Below are 22,300 nucleotides of genomic sequence, written 5' to 3'. Positions count from 1 at the left end.
CTCATGCAATTAAATGAAAGTACTAAAATTTAAGAAAATAATAATAATAATAATTAAATTTACATGGCAAACATCTTCTGCTAATCGAGCCGGTGCGTATACAACAATTTTGTTGTTTACTAAGGACAAGGCAGATTTATAAAAGAATGAGACATTTTACAAAAAAGATATATAAATAATAGCTGCATTAGCCCTTCTTCGGGACCTGGCAAAATCAAGCAGTGAGGAAAGAACACACATTTCAAGACTGCCCTGATTTTCTATCCCATGATGATGGATGACTCATGAGTCAAATATTTCTTCCTAGACCTCTTTTAGTGAGCAAAAAAAAAAAAAAAAAAAGCTAGCAGCAAGTCTGGAAGAGTAGAACATGCTGTAATTGTGTTCCTGTATCTTTGCAAGTTCTTTCTACGCTGGAGTATCTGGCTGCGGAAGGTGTACTGCGTTTCTGGGAAAAATCATGTGCATAAATTCAAGCAGAAGTTTATTATTATTATTATTTATTTATTTTTACAAATGTAGAAGAAAATCTGAGTGTATTTTTTTGAAGTAGCACTAGAACTAAAGCTAGCAACTTTGAAACTAATAAAAAATGCGGATTAAGAGATCAAGAAGTCTGAGATACTAGAAACCACGGGTGATACAAAGCGACCCAGTATACACATGCTAGACTTTGCAAACTTTGCGAACAGATAAACAAAGTACTATATATATATATACACACACACACAAGTAAATGAGACATGTTGAGACCATTCTGATGAGCCCAACTAGGCACAGGTGCAGGCAATTTGAGTGGGTGGTGCAGGGTGAAGATGGAGCTGAGGAAAACAGGAGCCAGACAGGAGGGTTCTGTGCATCCATACACCACTTAGTGCAGTGTTCCTTGTTTTATACATTAAATCCAGCTTACGCTAATCGTATACCCAGCGGGAGTTTTATAGCAGAAGTGTAAAGTTTTTCAACATGACCTTACTGTAGTTCTTCAACATTAAGTGTTCTTTAAAATTCACAAAGTGTAAATTCTTTGGATTAAATTCGAATCTATACCTCTTCTATGTAGAAGTATGGGGGGAAAAATATTAAAAGCTTATCAGAACATGCTCAAAACTACTAACCCCCAAAGCTACAAATCTAAAATACTCCCTCTGTTTGTGTCTAAACCTCTAAAGTGCTGCAGTCTGGTATGATGCAGAGTGAAGAATAGCTCTATTCTCCATTCATGTACACAAAGGATGAGTATTTAGAGTTGATCCCAGACTTGTGATGGACTCCGCATACCAGAGAAGTAGGAGCCTCCCGCATGGCTGTTTATGTAGAGCAATACGTTGCAGAAATAGCTGATGACAGTGTTGTGCCGGAATGCATTTGTTGATTGCGGAATAATCCAGAGCAGATGAAGCGGCAATTTTTAGCCCTCTTGAGCATTGATGAAAAGTACAACTATCTGTCCCAGGTCCCTTCTCTCTTCCAAGACAAATCTTCCTCAGTTAGCTCAAGACTACACAAAACAATTAGGGAAGAATTTATTTCTAATAGTCAAACATCGGTGCAGGTTTTAAGCTCGCGTAATAATTTAAGGTCGGCCTTTTTGAGCTCACTATCTGTTCGTCCAGACTGTAGAATCCATAAACAAACAAGCTTGAAACCACAAACATGAACTTGATCAATAATGCAATACTAGTACGCTATATATTTGAATAAGAGTTTTAAAAATGTCGAGGCCACAGGCTAAAACACGACAGTTCTAATGATTACCGCTCCCATCAGGCCCATATTCTCCTTTAGCAATTCGAGAACCCGCTGAACTACACCTCTTGCTGAGCACTCTGTAAAACACATCTGTAGACATGAATAAATGAATAATAAATCAGTGCCAAAGAAGGTATCGATTTACTGAAAAGAACATGACATCCAGCGTTGCTGAGCCAGCAAATGACAAATGAATCAACGCTGGAGTCTCCTACTCAATTCGGACTGAGCACTCTGAATCATTCTGATGAATCTACTTTTGGCAAATGAATTTGTATAGCCAGAGATGGTAGTTTTAGGGATCTCTACTGAGAGGATATATATCTCAAGGTTTTTTTTATATCTAAAATTCAGATTGTCCAAAACACAGTATTGGTTCCTGATTTCATTTATAATTTTTTTTGCTATACATATAATACAGAAATGTGTTTGCCATAGAAACTACTTCTGAAGTTTTTGCAAATTCAAATTCAAATTTAATTTTTCACATATACAGTCATACACATGATGCTTAGACAACTGCTCGAGACCTAAAAATAAAAGAATAGGAATAGGAATAGGAAATAAATATTAAAAAATTAAAATAAAGGGTAAATTTAACTAGGAAAGAATAAAATAAAATATACAAATAAAGTTTAAAATAAAATAACTGTACACAAAAATACACAATAAAGAAAATATATGGAGAATATATGAATAAATGGTAATAAAAGAATGGTAATGTCCATGGTTGTGCAACATGGGAGTGACTGATCTCGCTCACCTAAAAATTTCAAGTTGCTAACTTCAGCCAAAAAAAAAAAAACATGTTTTGGAGAGATGATTGTATATGTGCCTCCAAAATGGCCATTTTTCACGCTTCAAAAAATAATCATTTAAAATCGTTTAAATGGTGCAAGCATGTAGAAGCTGAAAAAAATCATTGCTTAAATAGTTTTTTTTTTTTATAAAAGCTTAAAAGCAAAACAATCTGTAGTGTCCGTAACCATGTCAAATTCATGTTGCAATATCTTACCACTTTTGTATTTTTAAATAATACACGTTCAGGTTTATCTCTTTTAATGTGAATGACACATTTTATCTGAATGAGAGTTAAGATCATTGAAAAATTTGAATAAAAAAAAAGTAATGGACACTACAGACATAAAAGGGCATGATATTGTATTTATCTTTTTATTTGATCATAATATAAATGTTTATGCATATTCACAAAAAAACTAAACATGGTATGGCGATAAGAAGCATTAAGTATCATGATAAATGGTGTTACATGATTTTATCTGAAAATTCACTTTTTTACCTACTGTCCAGTAGGTGAGACACTTTTTAGAACGGATAGCATGTTTTGGCCGATATTAACTAACCAAGGTGTATGAAGAGAATGTATGTATGTCAACTTTTTAAAAAACAAACTCTGCCGACACAAGACACCACGTCCAAGCACTTAGGGGTAATTTAGCATAACCATGACTTACATGCATGTTTTTTCGGGAGGCAGGAGAAAACCATAAAACATGCAGAACTCCAATGTGCCACCACATTGCACTGCACATTTATAGAAATATAACCGCCTCATGTGGTCCCCCATGACACCACAGAAACAAGCATTCACCTTTTCATCTGGAAATAGCGAATTCCAGACAATGCCGTTGTCATCTGTGTTCAGGAGTCCAACAAAGCAAAATTGCCTGCACTCTTCTTGGGTGGGAGGGATGTAAAGCTTTTTGTCCTCTGTCAATCACAGCAACTCAGTTCACCATGAGTGTCAGTTTGTTTGGATTTACACAACTTGGAGGAAGCATTTAATCACCTTTATGCTTCATAATACGTGGAGACGTAACCAGGGTATGGAAACTGGCCAAGACTATATTATATGATAATATGTCATATTCAGTGCCTTGCAAAAGTATTCGTACCCCATATTCTTTCCATTTTCAGATGATGGATTAAGCAGCACACCGTGAGATGTTTAAAGCTTGGGATATTTTTTTTATAACCTAAACCTGCTTTAAACTTTATCCCTGACCTGTCATGTTGGCGTGTTCCTTGGGCTTAATGATGCTGTTTGTTTATTTACTAATGTTCTCTAAAAAACCTTTGAGGGCGTCACAGAACAGCAGTATTTATACTGAGATTGAATCACACACAGGTGGTTTTCAATTTACTAATTAGGTGACTTCTGAAGGTGGACTTACGATCAGTAAACTAGTGACTCTAACGTTGCGTACTGGACTTTTTACATGCGTGTACCTACACGGGCAGTTACTCACACATTATGTTAATGAACAGAGGTGCCTGAATGTACTATGAAGCTCACTGCTGCTACATACTGTACAAGACTCATACAGACCCATTTTGTCGTCACAAAATGACGACATACAGACCCCGCATGTGGACAAAGATATTTTTGAAATAAAGGTCATACGGACAAAATTATTTGTAAAAATACCCAGCTTCATGTGGACGTAGCCTCAGAGTAAAGAGGCCTTAATACAAACGCACACAACACTTTTTGGATTCGTACAATATTTGTAAAAAAATATATATATAAAAAAACTCTTTCACTTTTATTTTACAATTATGTGCCACTTACATAAAATTTTAAAAAAAATTATGTTTGTGGTTGTAACATGACAAACTGTGGAAAAGTTCAAAAGGGTATCAATACTTTTGCATTTTGTAAATTTATTACAATTTAAATCATTCAGTTCATATAAAAAGTTATTACTGCATTGCTTTTGCTTATTTTAATATTATTTGATATATTTGTGGAAAACTTGTAACTTTTTTTTACTTTAACTTTTATGTTATTTTTAAGCAAATAACGTTTTGAATTTATCTTTAAGATGAAGCCACTTCATACATATATTTATGTCTTGCAAAGGTAGAGTGGGTAATTAAATGAATAATTCATAATTCATAGTTACTAAATGCTTACTGTTAAGGAAATCATTTAATCTACAAGTTTTATAGTCTGTTTTTTAACATTGCTGCTCTCTTTTGATTTTTCAATTCTCACAATATGTGTTTCAATGTGAAAGACTGAAAAATACATCCTTGCACCATGACTTCATGATTTAAGACTTGGATTTTCAGAAATTATGACTCATTAAACTGTTAATCGAGTCCGGTTGCAAATCAAGTGAAAGTTTTAAAACTTAAAAACATCTGGAGATCTCTCGTTGAAGTTATAAAAAACCTCAGTGTTAAAGGAAAATGATAAACTAATGTCACTATTATCTTACAGTCATACATTTAGCTTACAATAATAAATAAATAAACACACAGACACACACACACAAAAAAATGAAAACAAATAAAAAAATATATATATAAAAAATGTGCTTTTATACAAAGTGAGTACAGTTATAAGATGATGATGATGATGATGATAGGCTTCTTATGTCCCTGTGTGTTTGTTTTTTGGTTTGAGGGAGAAAAAAAAAAATCTTTGCTTTCAAAGCCTGCCTGGTACATTCTAATGCCATCTTTATTTTCACATGACAAATGCATTGGAATCGGCACTTCTGGCATCGTGCACTCTTAGAAGGAGCCCTACAATCTTTCATCTTCTTCCCATTCGTCCCTTCGTGCCTGAAGATCAAAACACAACAGTTGCTTTTTCTTCTTCTGGAGCCAAAATGTTTTTCATCCATAAAACTTTCCAACCACTAACACCATGATTGGATTTTATCTGTGGGTACACTGCCTTGCTTAAGAGGCCATTCTCAGATTCTTAAAAAAAAAAAAAAAAAACAACAACAACATGCTATCAGAGCACAAAGAAAGTATTGGGTGGTTTCCCCCTTTTTCTTTCTTTCTTTTTTTGCAAGAGAATAATTTAGCGTTTTTGTTAAATTGCTAAACAAATGCAGAATTTAATTAATGATTATATAGTGCATTAAAAGAAAAAAAGTTATTCTAGTTCTAAGAAAAAACATATTTAAAAGTAATTGTAATGTTTTAGTAATGGGTCATTTTTTGTTTTAGGACATTTTCCTGGCTACTTAAAAATGTTAGAGTGAAAAAAAAGAACAGAATTTAATCTTTCGAATTTAGTATGTGTTTAGAAATTATTTACATAACGCACCATTCTTCCCACAATTCAGTTTGCATGGGTAATAATGATTATAAACAAACAGATTTTTGCTCTCTTGTGTAAATGACTCATTGCATATTTATAGATGATCCGGAAATGACATTACAGAAATGATAAAGGAATTAAGAGACCACGCGTGAATCATGGAAGCATGTAGCTTGGAGTAAATTTTCATTTAAAAAGAAATGTTCATAAATTTGTCATTACGTTTGTTCGTCTTTGCCCAGGCGCTGTGACCCATTATCAAAAACAGTCATGAGAACAATCCCAAAATGTTTATTTTTTTAACATAAAATGAAAGATGAGCAAGAAATGAGGGATGAAGAGAAACGGAGGGGGAGGTGGGACTGAGACCTGGGGGTTCTCAAATTACAGGTCCATAGCAATACTGATTCTGTGCTCAGATCTGAAAAGAGCTAGGGGCCAAACTTCATCTTTAACTTATTATATATCCATGAAGAAAACCACATCTCTCAAAGCCAATGCTTTGCCCTGACATTCGCTTCTGTCTTTATTTACATTCTAGCTTTGGAAAAAAAAAAAGAAGAAAAAAAACCCTCTGTTATAGCTAATGCTATATTCATGCACCAAATGCATTTGGTGAATTTTACTACGGATCTCTTTGTAGATCATGGAAACAAATCAGACCCCCGACCTTACCTGCTTCATTTTTAATCAAGCACAAAAAAGCCATCACATGCTCAGTAAGCAGGATAATGCAGTTCTGTTTTTCGTTAACACGGGTTATTTGTCCACAATTTTCTACGCTGTTCTGATGAAGAAAAAAAAACAGCGTAAGCAAAGCAAGAGATTTGATTCCAGCGTTCACAAAACCGTCATGTCCGTAAACCCATTTAGGGAATGAAGCCTGACTAATGCATGTCCATTTGAACAGGACTGCAGCAGATCAGTGCATCATTATAATGACATTGTGTGCACCGGAAACCATGCTGAGAATATAAACCCCAAAGAACCATTTATACATTTTTCAATCACTGACATTTGGAAAGGAAAAGAAAACAAAGAAACCAGGACAGAGTCTTTTTGGAAAATGGAAAATCATTTTTTTTTTTTACCCATTTTCGGGTTTGATGCAATAATAAATAATTAAGCTGATTTAATCCTATCCTATGGACAAAAAAAAAAGCTTAGTGGGGTACAGTGCACAGCAGCAGTGTCATTCCTGCACACTTATTACAGTTCATTAAAGTGAAGTAAAGAGAAGTGTTTTATATATATATACACTATATACTGTATAGCGAAGGAGCTCTTACTGTACACAGAGAAATGAAAATCCTTGACAGCTCTGAGAGGATGTCTATCCTTCCCTTCTCTGTGATTATTTTTACACCGTCTCCAGCTCAAAGAAGGCCTCGGCAGAATAATATTAACATTTAAAAGTGTGAAGTCATTAAGAAAGGCATAGTTTTTCTTGTTAATGGCAAGAGTAGCAGGGAGTGGACTTGGGGCAGAGCGCAACGGTTCAGTCGCTCTTCCCTCTCACGCTCTCCGTGCCAACAACAACAGCCACGCTCACCAAGACGTGACGCACCGAAGGGGCCCCTGTTCTTATGCCTTAGTGCTCGTTTGGAGCAGAGACTCCAGTCATGTCAGACTTTTTAGACTGACATTATGCAAATGGTGATGGTGAGGTCATGCCATGTCAAGAAGAGCTGCCATCTCGACCACAGAACGAGCTCGTGGGATTACGGTCCCCATAGCCGCCGTTTCCATAGATACGCTTGTCCACAAAACTGTTCCAATTATTGGTTCTCTCCGAATTCGAGTTATGACCGAGCATGTATTATAGAAAAAAACAAAACAATCAGTGTTTGATGCCTTAGAAACCGTTTTTTTTTTTTTTTTCCTTAATCGGGGGCGAATACTGTACGGTACAGTATGTCTTGCCGAGTCCTGGCACTTAGACTGCAGTTAGATCTGTGGGAAGAGGAGGTGATGAGTACACGTACTGTAGATCTACAGCATGACAGTGAGAATGCATACGAGAGAGAGAGAGAGAGAGAGAGAGAGAGAGAGATGGTTGTTATGGGACCCATCTGGCTGGGTTACGCAAAAACACTCCACTCTACATTATTCATCTGGTCCATTACCATTACCACACTGTAGTGGCACCAAGTGTCACAAACATCTCTCTGACTGATACATCTGGGCTATTATGCAGTAGCTCATATCCAAATACATTTTGTCCTCCGTCATTCCAAGTTTATGATGCCTTCTCCCCCTGTTTTTGGTTCAAGTTCTTGTCACTGATCTTAATTTAATGGTTATTTTGAATTAATTTTTTTTTACCCCTACTCATTAGTATCACGACTGAACTACCAAATAAATTCACAGATTATATTTATAGTCAGATATATACAGTATGTCAATATGATTACACACGCCAGCTGTTCAATGATTCCCGCCAAAGCTTAAATCATGCCGTCTTTGTTGTGGTGCAGACTCAAAAGTTCTTCACCTCCTTTGCAGATAAGCCGTAGAGTATAAACACCCGTATGAGGTTTTCTTGGATCTGAACTTACTCTGTACAGTATTCTGAGCATCTCTTTTTACAATATCGTTTTGTTTTTGATTAGTTTTATTTCTTCTTCTTTATCTCTTTCCCTGCATGCAAAACCGTTCTGTGAGCAAACTCTGATAGAAGCACAGTCATGCAGTATTGATGGGAGTGTGGTGTGGTCACAGGAAGAAGCGGCTGAAGCCTGCGCGCTCTTCATTACTCGTACAGTGGAGTTATTTCTGTGCGATGATTGTGACTGATTGCCGCTGTGGCTCACGGCTCTGATCTGCGGTGAGAGGGATGTGGCAGCGAGACAGGACTTTGATGGTGAAGTGATTCATGCCTGCCTGTTTTTTGTCGGTAATTTATGGAGTGTGTAATGATGAAAACAAGCAAACAAACACAGAGATAAACAGACACACATAAACCCTATGAGATATGGGTTTGTTTTCATTTCTTCCCCCATTGTCTCAAAATTTGATTCATAAAAAATTCTAACGGGTTCTCTGCCATCGCACTTCTATCACAACCACACGGCCTTTTGTCATTTGTAAATTGTTTTTCAACTTGACAGCAAAGAATAAAAAAAGGGCTATTTCCCCATTCAGTCCACATTTTCTGTTCTGTTTTGTGAGGATGTGTTTAAAGTATTATAAATGTGAATTGATTACAATTTTTTATCTAGTTAATCACAGTCATAATCTACGATTAATCCTGATGATTAATCACACGTTTAAAATACTGAAATTTACTTGTATTATAAACTTGCAATGCTGGAATAAAGAAGTGCACGACAAACTGGTTAGAGGAAACAGATTATGCAGCTTTATAACATTAACATTTAACTAATGTTAAATTAAAATCTCTTGAATGGGCCCGGCACTGTCTGCAGTAGTACAGTATGGGGTGTGGGAAATCCATCGACGACAGGGCTCGAACCCAGATCCTCAGAGCCCAAAACAGCCTTACCTATCTGAGCCACCACTCCCACAACCTACATTTAATGTATTCTTGTAAAAATAGTTTCCCATGAAGGTAGCTTAAGCACAAAACTTTGGTTTTATCCAAACTTCCATCAAGAAGCTTTTTACAATATAAACTTGCCGTTCAGCACACCCGGTGATGTTTCCTCTGTCATCTTAGTATCCGCACTAAACGTGCCATTATCACACAGCTGGGCTGTGATTTTGGGAAGCCATTAGGGTCAAACTTGATCATGTGATTAATTTACTTCAATACAGTATAGTTAAAATTTCTAGACTAATTACATATTTTAATACATTAATATTGGCAGTCCAAGTTCAAAAGGACTGTTCTGCTTAGCCATACGGTTGTACTAAATAGACCTTAACTTACACATAGATACAGTCTCGATTTAGCTCAGTCCGACTGCAGAAGCTTCATACGAGTCTCGGTTGAACTCTGAAATGCATTTTTGTACGGTTTGTGGAATTTGACCCCAATTACTTACATGTTACTTACTTCTTTTAGAGAAGGAAAATCTATAATGCCTAAGACCTATTTAATGTAAACCTCAATTTTGATTTGATACTGAAAAGATTGACTACAAAGGATTAATATAGTACTGTATAATAAACAGCGATCAGCCCATTACATTATGACCACTGACCTACTGTAATATTAATTAGGTCCCTCCTTTTGCCACCAAAACAGTGGCAGCAAAAAGAAAAAACGTGACACTGTGTGGTCAGATCCAGCATTAACCGTTTCAGCAATTTGATCTACAGTAGCTCTTCTACATGTGCATCAGTGAGCCTTGGCCGTTCATGACCCTGTTGACGCTTCACCAGTTTTCTTTACTTGGACCACATTTGGTATGTTCTGACTACTGCAGACCAGGAACATTTACAACAGCTGCCGTTTTGGAGTTGCTCAGACCCAGTAGTCTAGCCATCACAACTTATGGCGGCCCTCCCTGCAGTTACAATATCTCAGTACAATGGTGGCTGGAAGTGGGTGGATATACAGAAGTAGGCAGCAAGTGAAGCTTTTTTCCGGAAGTTGATGTGTTGGAAGCAGTAAAAATGTGGGCAAGCATAAGGATTTGAACGACTTTGACAAGGGCCAAATTGCAATGGCTGGAGGACTGGGTCAGAGTAACTCAAAACTGCAGTTGTTCTGAATGTTCCTAGTCTGCAGTGGTCAGGACATTTCAAAAGTGGTCCAAGTAAAGAAATCTGGTGAACTGGAGACAGGAACATGGGTAGCCAAGGATTTCCGATGCCCACGGGGAGTGAACCCTAACCCTGGCCTGAGCAATCCAAACCAATAGAAGAGCTAGTGTAATTCATATCGCTAAAAACGGTGTCAGAACACACAGTGTATTAGTGTTTTGTTGGCAAAAGAAAAGACCCAATCAAGATTAGGTGGGTGGGCTTGATGTAATAGCTGGTTGTGTGTGTTCTCCCCTGAGTTTTTGTCATATTTGAATTGATTAAAAAAGCTTTCTCAATTAACTTAAATGAACTGCATACTGTAGATTGTGAGGCACCGTTCTTGCTATTGTTCCACAAGTCTCTATACATTGGGGAACTTAACACTTTTTAGCGAAATGTAATTTAGTTTACAAAACATACTCAAATGATTGCTGTTTCTAAACTTGTCTAACATACTGTAGCATGGAATGTCACTTTACTTTTGTGTTGTATTCTTTCTAGTAGGCCCTGCCCTTCACGTGCCACCTGATGTAAAAATCAAGTGTGCTTACAGTAGATCTGGGGATCTCTCACTCAGACCAACCCAGGAACCCATAAACTGTTGCGCCAACAGTTCCCTTATGTATGAAGATTTTTTAAACTTACACATGTCTAGACTGATCATTCTCAAAATGTTACTGTTAAGCACTACCAAAGTATTCAAAGCTCTACCTTAAATATTACATTCCACCAGCCCCAGGATGTGGCCTTGTCATCTGGCTGAACATCTCTACTCTGAGCCACAGACACACTGCTTTCATTCCTCCAGTGCTCCGTGTCATACAGGCTCTGCTCCTCTTGGCAGCTGTGGGAATATCAGCAAAGTGAAATGTCTTTAATGTGGTGCACTTGTGCAAGGAAATGGTGCTGCCTCTATAAACTGGTGTCCTGTCTAAGGGCAATGAGGTTCCTTTTAATCCAAAGTCATCTACACCAGTCAAGAAACATCTCAGTTGTGGCAGATCTGAATCCCACTTAAGTTATTCTGAACTTTGACCATGGCTAGGGAAGTGTTCTTGTCTCTTGGTTTAAGAAAATGCTATGATATTCACATTTTTTAATATATAGTACCAAGTAACTGGGGAGTATAGGGAAATAGTACTTACACTTTACAAGATACATAAATGGAACTTGAATGAATGGAGCTCAGTGAGCTATAGATAATGGACTACTTATCAGAAGGTTATGAGTTCAAATCCCAGCACCAACAAACTACCACTGTTTGGTAATTGAGCAAGAATGTTAACCCTAATCTGCTGTATTCCTATACAGTAGTAAAATATGGTGCATAAATGAAGGGCACATTAGGTAAAGTTGCATTAAACCAATATAACATTTATAACATAACTGTTTACACTTATTTCCTTAGTTTTTACATTTTTCATTATATTTTCTATAATAATCATTATTGGTTAAATCCTTGCTGTCCAAATACTGTACTGTTTCTACCTTTCAATTAAATCTTGGCATTGTGTGACATAAAGTACAAACATTTTACTGTTTTCTGAATCCCTCTATCCCATAGCCTTTCTATAAACACAGAATTTGCCTCTATCTAGATACTAGCTAGTATAATACTTAAGGTTTTTTTTAAATGTAATTTAATCATTCTCTTTAACAAATCAAAATATAAAATTTTCTTGTGTGTTATCGAGTATGAGGAGTGTTGGGACAATTTCTTGTCCCCTTCTTACAAGCTGGATTATAAAGAACTTTGGTGGCCGCGAAGTGCAAAACAAATTAACAAATTAACAAAACTGAAAACAAAATAACAAAACCCAAAACAAAATAACAAATTCAAAACCAAATTAACAAAATGAAAAACAAAATAACTAATATCTGACTGGCCGAGAAGTGCAATACAAATTAACAAAACGGAAAACAAATTAACAAATTCAAAACCAAATACTGTAACAAAACCCAAAACTATTTTTTTTGGGAGGGGGAGAGTTTTGTTGTTTTGTTTTTGGTTTTGTTATTGTTATTTTGGTTTCGGATTTGTTAATTTGATTTTGAATTTGTTAATTTGTTTTCCGTTTTGTTAATTTGTATTGCACTTCTCGGCCAGTCAGATACAAACCGGAAAAGGTAGGTATAGTTTGCGAATGAAATGCTTACCACTGATTGGACGAGACATCTGTCACTCAAGATATACAGGAAGTAGGAACTTGTTTCTTTATCTTTGTTTCTTGTGTGCTCTGCTTCACTTTAAACTATGATGGCCGTGAAGTGCAAAAAAATCAACAAAACTGACTTCAGGGCCACCATAAGAACGCCATATTTGAAACCAAAAATAATGTTTGCACATTCATACACACACGAATCTACCGCTACTACAGTACTATCTGTATACCTTGATAATGTCAAGCCTCCCTATAGTTTTGGGTTTTGTTATTTGGTTTAAATTTGTTAATTTGTTTTCCATTTTGTTAATTTGGTTTTGAATTTGTTATTTTGTTTTGGGGTTTGTTAATTTGTTTTGCACTTCAGGGCCACCGTAGAAAGATGATTTGCCCTTCTGGGCCACCGTAGACACCAGTCCCTGAAAATACTTACAATAAGGATCTATTACAGTTTTACTACAATAATAAAAACCGTTTTACTGGATGTTTGCTTTGGCTGGAGGTTTCTTTCTCCATTTATTTAATTGCAAATCGTAATCAAATTCGGCAGGAATAAAATTATCAACCGATCAAGGATGCTTTGAATATAAAGTCTGCGTGTCTTAGCACGTCCAAGAAGCTTCGGTTCTGGTGAGTTCTTGCTAATTGTCTTAAAAGCTGGTGACAACATTATTTAATAAGCATTCCATGCCTGAATTACCCCCAAAATGCATTACAACATTTTAACACAGGGAAATTTATTTCATTGTAACTCATCAGCTCTAAAAGGGGACGCGTGGGTATAGGAGAAAACACTCAGATCTAAAATATAATATATCTATTAGTGATTGGTGCAGAATGGAGCATCTTAACAACCCCACTTAAGGCTCACCTCCATCTAAACACATTCACACTGGACACTTTATGAGCAAAGATGGATAAAATGAGGACGGAAATCCCACTTTGTGAGACTCCAGCTCTGTCGATATCTATAGACTAATGGAGTCGATATTCCATTATGACAGCTAAGTGACAATCTCATGTTCATCAGCTACTTATTTGAACAACATAAGAAGCCAATAAGTTTCCTGACTCTCTGTCTCTTACCCTCTTTGCAAGCCTCATGTCAGCCAATTAAAACAAATTACGTGCATTTGATCACTTGCCTCAATCCTCCAACACGGGGAAACAAAGCTCTTCTGCCATAAATGTGTTCCATTTGCTCATCACTTAACTGCTTTTCCTGCATGCATGCTAAAAGCTTAATCTTTTGCACATAATAAGCTTCCTAACCTTTACACCGTTTTCTGTATCTGAGGTCACGGTATATTAAATTAGCGCAGTTTCAGTATGATGATGCTCTCGGGTTGCTGGATGATCGACAGAAGAAAAAAAAACTGCTCGTCAACCTGCATTCTGTATTATAAAACACGCATTACTATAGTTTTGCTGAATCGTGAACACACGTTTTAACGTAACCCGGCATTTTTCTTTTTAGTACAAATCTTTCTGAAGTTCATACAGTCTCTACCCAGACATCTGAGTCTGAATAAGTTTAAAGGCATGTCAAAAATACCCATATGGTCTGTGAATGTGCTTTCTAATACAAAATTAATTCATCTGATGCGCTTACAATGAGATCTTAATTCAGTGCTTAGTTCATTTTAGGGGAAAAAAATTATAATCTAATGGAGAGTTGTCCGTTAATAAATCTGGCACCACTGCGCACATCGCACACCATGAAATACAGCCTCGATCTTTACAGAAAATCACATATGAGCCATCGCGCAGCAACCTCCCTCCATGAAGCGAGAGCATTAGAGATGAGAGATCCCTCCTGGAGCTACACATTCGCTTTCATCAAATGAAATATGAAATTGCTGAATGGCTAGGAAATAGAGCTCAGTAGGAGGGGTTTCTTTTCCAAAGTTTCCGCTTGCGGTTCCTTTGCTTTTAGTTTTCTTCTCCCTCCCTCCCTACTCTGTCTCCCTGATTGCACGTTTAACGTGCCGTCCACACCAAATCCATTGTTGAAGAGGGACGGCTTTGATCTCCTTCGACATCTAAAGCCTTCACCGTATCCTTCTGTAGCCTCCGCTCCTGCCGACTCGGACACGGACGTGGAGACCGCAGCTCAAACGCTAACGCCTGACAGCTGCTGAGATGAATTATCGAAGGTTTGATTCCTTTGCAACCTTCCTGTATTAGATTAGAACAAGCTCTCTGGTTTCTCAAAAGAAAATAAAAAAATAAGGAACCAGCTTCTCTTCTGCGGAAAGCTATAGATCCAATCGAAACCATGCAGCTCTTCTTGCCCCTGAGTGTGGACAAACAATGGTTCTAAGCACGGCTCTTTATTAATATTTTAACAGCAGGGATTTGTGTGGGATCTGAGGTTAGGAGCATATTAGAATGTGACGTTTTTTTTATTTTTTTTTTTATAGCAGCACAAAAAAATAAAAATGTAAGAAAAATTGCTTCATATTTTAAACAATCAATAATCTACTAATTTAGTATTGATCTTTTTTTTATTACTACATTTCAGCATACACTCTTATCCTTACTTTCATTTTTATCTTATTATACATCTGAGTGGTTGAGGGTTAAGGGCCTTGCTCAAGAGCCCGACAGGAGTTTGAAATTGCTTATTCTTGGTTACAGTTGCTCACAGTTTTTATCTAGTAGAAATTGTTTAGTAGAAGTATTTTTTTTAAGTCCTAAAGCAGTAAGTACCGTATCGGACACTAAATATGACCCAAGAGCACTGGTAAATATTTCACAATTAATACAGTAATCTAATATATGTACAGTATGTAATATTATATTATTATTTGTAATACTGTATTGGTATGTAATATTGTACTTATTACAATTATAATTATTTTAATTAGAACCTGCAACCTTCTAGATCGTAGCCCAATGCCTTGAGCACTGAGCCACCCCTCGATCAGTTGTTAGTATTTCATTTTAATATTTAGAATATTTAAAAGGATATGATTTATATACTTAAAATATCAAACCTACTGTACATAACTAAAGTGTGCTGAACTTTGAAAGCAAAAAAAGCTGCAAGAGCAACCAAACAACAAAAGGAAGTGTTATGAGGTAAAAGGCTGTAATATCACATGAGGCAAAGTGAAAGAGAAAAAAAAACACTCTGTTCAGATAAGATCAGCCAACATCCTGTAACGTTAGCAAACCAGCAACGCAGGAGAATCTGCTAAGAGAAGCTTCGCCACACCACACAAATCATTAGTACACAGAATTACACTGGCATATCATTTGCGGAAAACATCTAACCTGAGATCTGTATCACACACAGAGTTTCTGAGACCCTTTTTTTTCTTTTTCTTTTTTCACTGTGCCATTTTTAACCAATACGAAAACACAAGTGCTAAAAAAGCAGTTGTGTATAAAATGTAACCTCATTAATCAAGGATTATCGCAAACACTTGTCGTGACGCACTAGTCCCTGGAGTACCTCTACGTGTTAGGCGCTTAAAAAAAAAAATTATAATAATAATTCATGACTACAACTTCATCAATTAAAGGAAAAGGAACGAGGTTGATATAAACACCTAAAAGAACATTTAATGCACAAAAATATAAACCAATCATGTATAACTAGGTGAAACAAATCCCTACAAATGTATCAGTATCTAAAATGAAGTTGCTACAATATGCAAATGGCGTTCGAGTCAAACCGGGATTTCTGGTTGTGCAGAATAATATATATCGAATAATATCTTAGGGTTTCACTAGTGCTAAAGAAAGTTCTCTTAGTACACAAGACCCATGATCGGACTGCCTACTTCATGTCTGAAACGCTGGCCCCCCAGGAACTCCTTTACCGGCCTAAACATGTGGGAATGTTGGTGAAAAGTCTAAAAGTCTCAGTAAAATTCCCACTTTTGAATTAACATCCAGAATGATGAATTAATACCCCACAGTGTTTATTGCTACATTTAGCTTTGATGTCAGCTTTGCACACTGTTGGAATTCTCTCAGTCACCCTCATGAGGTTGTCACCTGAAATGGTTTTACAACAATCTTGAAGGGGTTCCAAGAGCTGTTGGGGACGTGTTGGCTGCTTTACCTTTACTCTCCAGTCCAACTCATCCCAAACCATCTCAACTGGATTTAGATTGTGTGATTGTGGAGGCCAGGTCATCTGACTGATGTAGCACTCCATCACCTTCTTTCTTGGCCAAATAACTCTTACATAACCTAGTGGTGTGTTAGGGGTCATTGTCTTGTTGATGGTCCTATTAAGTGCAAACCAGATGGGACGATGCAAAATGCTGTGGCAGCCGTCCTGGTTAAGTTTGGCCTTAATTTTGACCAAGTCATCAACAGTGAACCAAAAATCCCAAATTTGGACTCATCTAACCAGAAAACAGTTTTCCACTGATTTAATGTCTATTTCTTGTGTTTCTTGCCCAAGTTAAGTCTCTTTTGCTTGTTGTTGTTCCAGAGTAATGGTTTCTTTGTCGTAATGGTTTCTTCTATTCGACCATGAAGGCCTGACTCACACGGTCTCCTCTGAACAGTGGATGCCTGAAATATGTCCGCTGCTTGAATTCTGAGAAGCATTTACAGTATGTGGCCTCCAATCTGAGGTTGTGTACTGTAAACTTGAGGCCGGTCATTTTAATATACTTATCCTCTGCAGCAGAGATAGCTCTTGGTCTTCCTTTCCTGGGATAACCCAGTTGCGTCACAGTGTTTAATGGTTTTGCCGACCATACTTAAAATGAACTTAAATTTATCTTTTATTAAAGTATAGATGGACTTTAGATGTTTTTTTTGTCTTTACATACCAGAATGTTTCTTGCCATAATAGGGATTAGTACAGTAGTTGTAGTAGCACGAATAGGGCTATACGGTATAACAACTAGACAACTGGTGGTCTAGAGTACATTAAGAGGGCAAGAAATGTAACAAATTAAAATGTATCTACTTTGTACAATCTAAAATATAAAACATAATCTAAGTTGTTTAACACGTTTTTTGTTAATTCAACATAGTTCCACACATGTTATTTCCTAGTTTGGATGTCTTCATAACTTATGTGCAATGTTAAAAATAATTAAAAAAAAAACTGTTGTGTCCAAACTTTTGACAGGTAGTGTAGGTCTAGTGTTAAATCAACATTAGGGATTGTAGCATGTGTGCACTTCAGTTTTAAACCTCACAAGAAATTTCATCACACGTCCCAGTTCGACTTGAAATCCATTCATGCTGTACTGTACAATGTAGGTGTTAATAACCATCTATTCTCTTCTTGGACAATAATGAACTAGAGATTAAAAACACTAGTTATGGAAATGTATAGTTATGGAAGCGCCTACAACTATCAAAGTTATATTTACAGCCATGTCAAAATCATTTTTGTACTGTAGATTCTGAAGAGACAGAAATGCATTAAGTCTGAATTGAAGTTTATGACTCACAAGTCAAGTCAAGTCAAGTCACGCTGGCTTTCATTGTCATTTCAACCATATACAGTACAGTTTACGTCCAAGACCAAGGTGCTACATGCAAACAAAAGTTTGCAAACATAAATGAACAAACGTTACCTAGCTAACTAAGACACCTAATTAGCTGACTAGCTAAGACAAAACATATTAACACTATAAATGTACAAAAAAAAAAAAAAACCTTACAAAAAGACAACATAAACTGCGTGTGCAAATGTGCACACACGTGCGACAACACAACAATCAACATGACACAGTAACGAGGTAATGAGATGAGGTCATCTGTCACGGTGCAGAGCGGAACGAGGTGAATCCAGGCGCAGATGAGTGGCAGCAACGTGAAAACAAGAACGAGGTCGGAAAGCGGAATCGGAGGTCAATACCGGGAGATAAATCAGCGCAGCGTTTAAGTCAAATCGTAAAATGAGAGCAGGCGTTTAATCGGTAACCGGGAAATCAATCAGCGAAGCGACAACCAAAAAACGAGAGACAAAAGCCGTGGTCAAAGCAAGGAAGCGCGAGGTCAAAACTGGGAGATCAAAGAGCGAGGCAAACAAAACCGAGACGAGAAACCGAAAGCAAAAACGAGAAACAAAGCAGACTTGGCAACGTGAAAGCAGGAACAAAAATAACGCGAGAGAATCGAGGCAAAATACACAAGATAATCCAGAGATTTAAGCAGCGCGCAGCGCGTGCTTAAATGCTGGAGTAATCAGATGGGGATTAGAGACAGGTGTGCAGACGGGGCGGAAACGAGGGCGTGGGAAAGGACACAGACAGACTAAGGTAAACATGAGCACATGGACAAAGTGACAGCGTGGGAAAAAGGGAGCACAAGGCAGACCGGGCATAAATCATGACAGTACCCCCCCCTTTATGAACGCCTCTGGGCGTTAGAGCGCGGAGCCTCAGGGTAGCGTTTATAAAAGTCAGAAATTAACTTGGGGTCTAGGACAAACTTGGCAGGGATCCAGCTTCTCTCCTCAGGTCCATAGCCCTCCCAGTCCACCAGGAACTGAATGCCCCTACCTTGGCGGCGAGCTTTCAGGAGTCGGCGGACAGTGTAGGCTTCACTGTCGTCAATGATACGGGGAGGAGGTAGAGGGTGGGTGGGGGGACTTAATGGACATGAGGCGAGACGGCGCAGCTGGGACACGTGAAACGTAGGATTGATTCGTCGCATGGTTGAGGGGAGCAAGAGTTTAACAGCGCAGGGGTTGACTATCTTGGTGATGGTGAAGGGGCCGAGGTAACGAGGGGAAAGCTTGCGGCAGGTGGTCTTTAGGGGAATATCTCTGGCGGCGAGCATGACTCTCTGCCCCACCCTGTACTTGGGAGCCTGAGAGCGTCTGCGGTCAGCCTGTGTCTTATATCTTCTGCCGACCCGTAACAGTGTTCTCCTCGCTTGCAGCCAGGTCTTTCTGCAGCGCCTAACAAAAGCTTGGGCTGATGGGACACTGACCTCCTCCTCCTGAGACGGGAATAAGGGTGGTTGATAGCCCAGGCAGCACTGGAAGGGAGACAAACCAGTAGATGACGATACTTGGGAGTTGTGGGCGTATTCCACCCAAGGCAGGAACTTGCTCCAGGAGGCGACATCTCGGGAGGCCATGCACCTTAAGGCTACCTCAAGGGACTGGTTCTTTCTTTCCGTCTGTCCGTTGGATTGGGGGTGAAAGCCTGAGGACAGACTGGGGGTGGCTCCAATGAGTCTACAGAACGCCTTCCAAAATTGTGATGTAAATTGGGGCCCACGGTCAGAGACGATGTCATTGGGGGGACCGTGCAGCCTGAAAACGTGCGTTATCATGAGATCAGCGGTTTCCTTGGCGGATGGAAGCTTGGGTAGCGGAATGAAATGGGCGGCCTTAGAGAACCGATCCACCACGGTCATAATGCATGAGTGGCCGTTGGAGGAGGGTAACCCTGTGACAAAGTCCAGGGCAATGTTAGACCATGGACGAGATGGGTTAGGTAATGGTCTGAGGAGGCCTGCCGGCGCGGTGTTGGTGTGCTTGCATCTAGCACAGGTGTCACATGCTGCCACAAAGCTGGAGGTGTCTTCCTTGACCGTGGACCACCAGAAACGTTGTTGGATTAGAGACAGAGTTCGAGCTGAGCCAGGATGACAGGAAAGCTTGGAGCTGTGTGCCCATTCCAGAACTTGAGAACGTAGGGGAAGTGGAACAAACAAGCGGTTTGGAGGCACGTTGCTTGGCCCGGGTTCATGAGACAGGGCTTGCTGGACCTTGGTTTCGATATCAAGCTCAGCAGCTGCGAGCAAGCATGACGGGGGAATAATGGTTTCGTTGGTGGCGGAGTCGTGAGTAGGAGAAAACTGCCTGGAGAGTGCATCTGGCTTGAAATTCTTGGACCCAGGACGATAGGAGAGAACGAAGTTGAATCTGGCGAAGAACAGTGCCCACCGAGCCTGGCGAGAGTTTAGCCTCTTGGCGTTCTGCAGATATTCGAGGTTCTTGTGGTCGGTCCAGACCAAAAATGGGGTCTCCGTCCCCTCTAACCAGTGTCTCCATTCTTCTAGGGCCAGCTTGATGGCCAGCAGTTCTCGATCGCCGATGCCGTAATTCACCTCAGCAGGAGTTAAGCGGTGAGAGAAGAAAGAGCACGGGTGTAGCTTGTTGTCATGTGCAGCTCTCTGGGAAAGGACACCTCCCACCCCTGTGCTGGAGGCGTCGACTTCCACAACAAATTGGCGTGACGGATCTGGAATAGTCAGGATTGGGGCAGACGTGAAGCGTTTCTTGAGTTCCGAGAAGGCTTTTTCAGAGGTCATGTCCCAACGGAAACACATCTTGGGAGAAGTCAGGGCCGTTAAAGGGGCAGCGATGGAGCTGTAGCCTCGGATGAACCGACGATAAAAGTTGGCAAAACCCAAGAATCTTTGAAGTTCCTGTCTTGTGATGGGCGTGGGCCAGTTTGTGACTGCATGAAGCTTGGCAGGCTCCATTTCGATGCCTGAGGGGCCAATAACAAATCCCAGGAAGGTGGTGGTTGTTGTGTGAAATTCGCACTTTTCTGCTTTGACGAAGAGATTGTTTTCTAACAGTCTTTGTAGCACCCGTCGAACATGGTGTTGGTGCTCCCCTAGGTCTCGGGAGAAGATTAAAATGTCATCTAAATACACAAATAAAAATTAATTCAGAAAATCTCTGAGGACATCGTTGATGAGAGCCTGAAAGACGGCCGGGGCGTTGGTCAGGCCAAACGGGACCACCAGGTACTCATAGTGTCCTGTTGGAGTATTAAAAGCAGTCTTCCATTCGTCACCCTCTCGGATTCGGACGAGGTGGTATGCGTTGCGAAGGTCCAGTTTGGAAAAGATCTTTGCTTCCTGGAGAAGTTCAAAGGCGGTTGCCGTTAGTGAAAGGGGGTATCTGTACTTTACTGTGATCTCATTTAGGCCCCTATAATCAATGCATGGACGAAGGGAACCATCTTTTTTGCCCAAGAAGAAGCCAGCCCCTGCCGGGGAGAAGGAAGGGCGAATAATCCCTGACGCGAGGGACTCTAAGATGTAATGATTCATAGCTTCACGTTCCCTGGGTGACAGAGAATATAGGCGGCCCTTGGGGGGCATGGTGCCTGGGAGCAGGTCGATAGCGCAGTCATATGGTCGGTGGGGTGGCAGGGAGACAGCACGAGATTTACTGAAGACCTCCTTGAGATCATGGTACTCTGACGGGACGGCTGTGAGATCCAGCGGTTCCTTCACAGATGCAGGACTGAGGCAAGACGTGGCTGCAGCTCGCAGGCAGGTAGTGGCGCATGACGGGCTCCAAGCTATGATTGTGTTTCTGACCCAATCAAGTTGAGGATTGTGACGGGTTAGCCAGGGCAGGCCCAGGACAACAGTAGCATGTGATCCCTCCATGATAAATAATGAAGTCTGTTCAAAATGGTTGCCTGAGACCCTTAGCCCGATGAGGGGCGTTCTGTGCGTGATAGGTGGGAGCGGGCTACCGTCGAGCGCCTGAACTTTGAGATGGGTCTCCAAGGGTAGAGCGGGGATTCCTAGGGTCTTGGCAGAAGTCGCATTGATCAGGTTGCGATCTGAACCTGAATCAATCAGTGCCTGCACCAGATGGGTCCGTTGCTCGTGGATGAGGAAG

The sequence above is a fragment of the Clarias gariepinus genome, chromosome 3 (genome assembly GCF_024256425.1).
Source record: "Clarias gariepinus isolate MV-2021 ecotype Netherlands chromosome 3, CGAR_prim_01v2, whole genome shotgun sequence".
Lineage (NCBI taxonomy): Eukaryota > Metazoa > Chordata > Actinopteri > Siluriformes > Clariidae > Clarias > Clarias gariepinus.
This window is presented reverse-complemented; position numbering follows the sequence as displayed.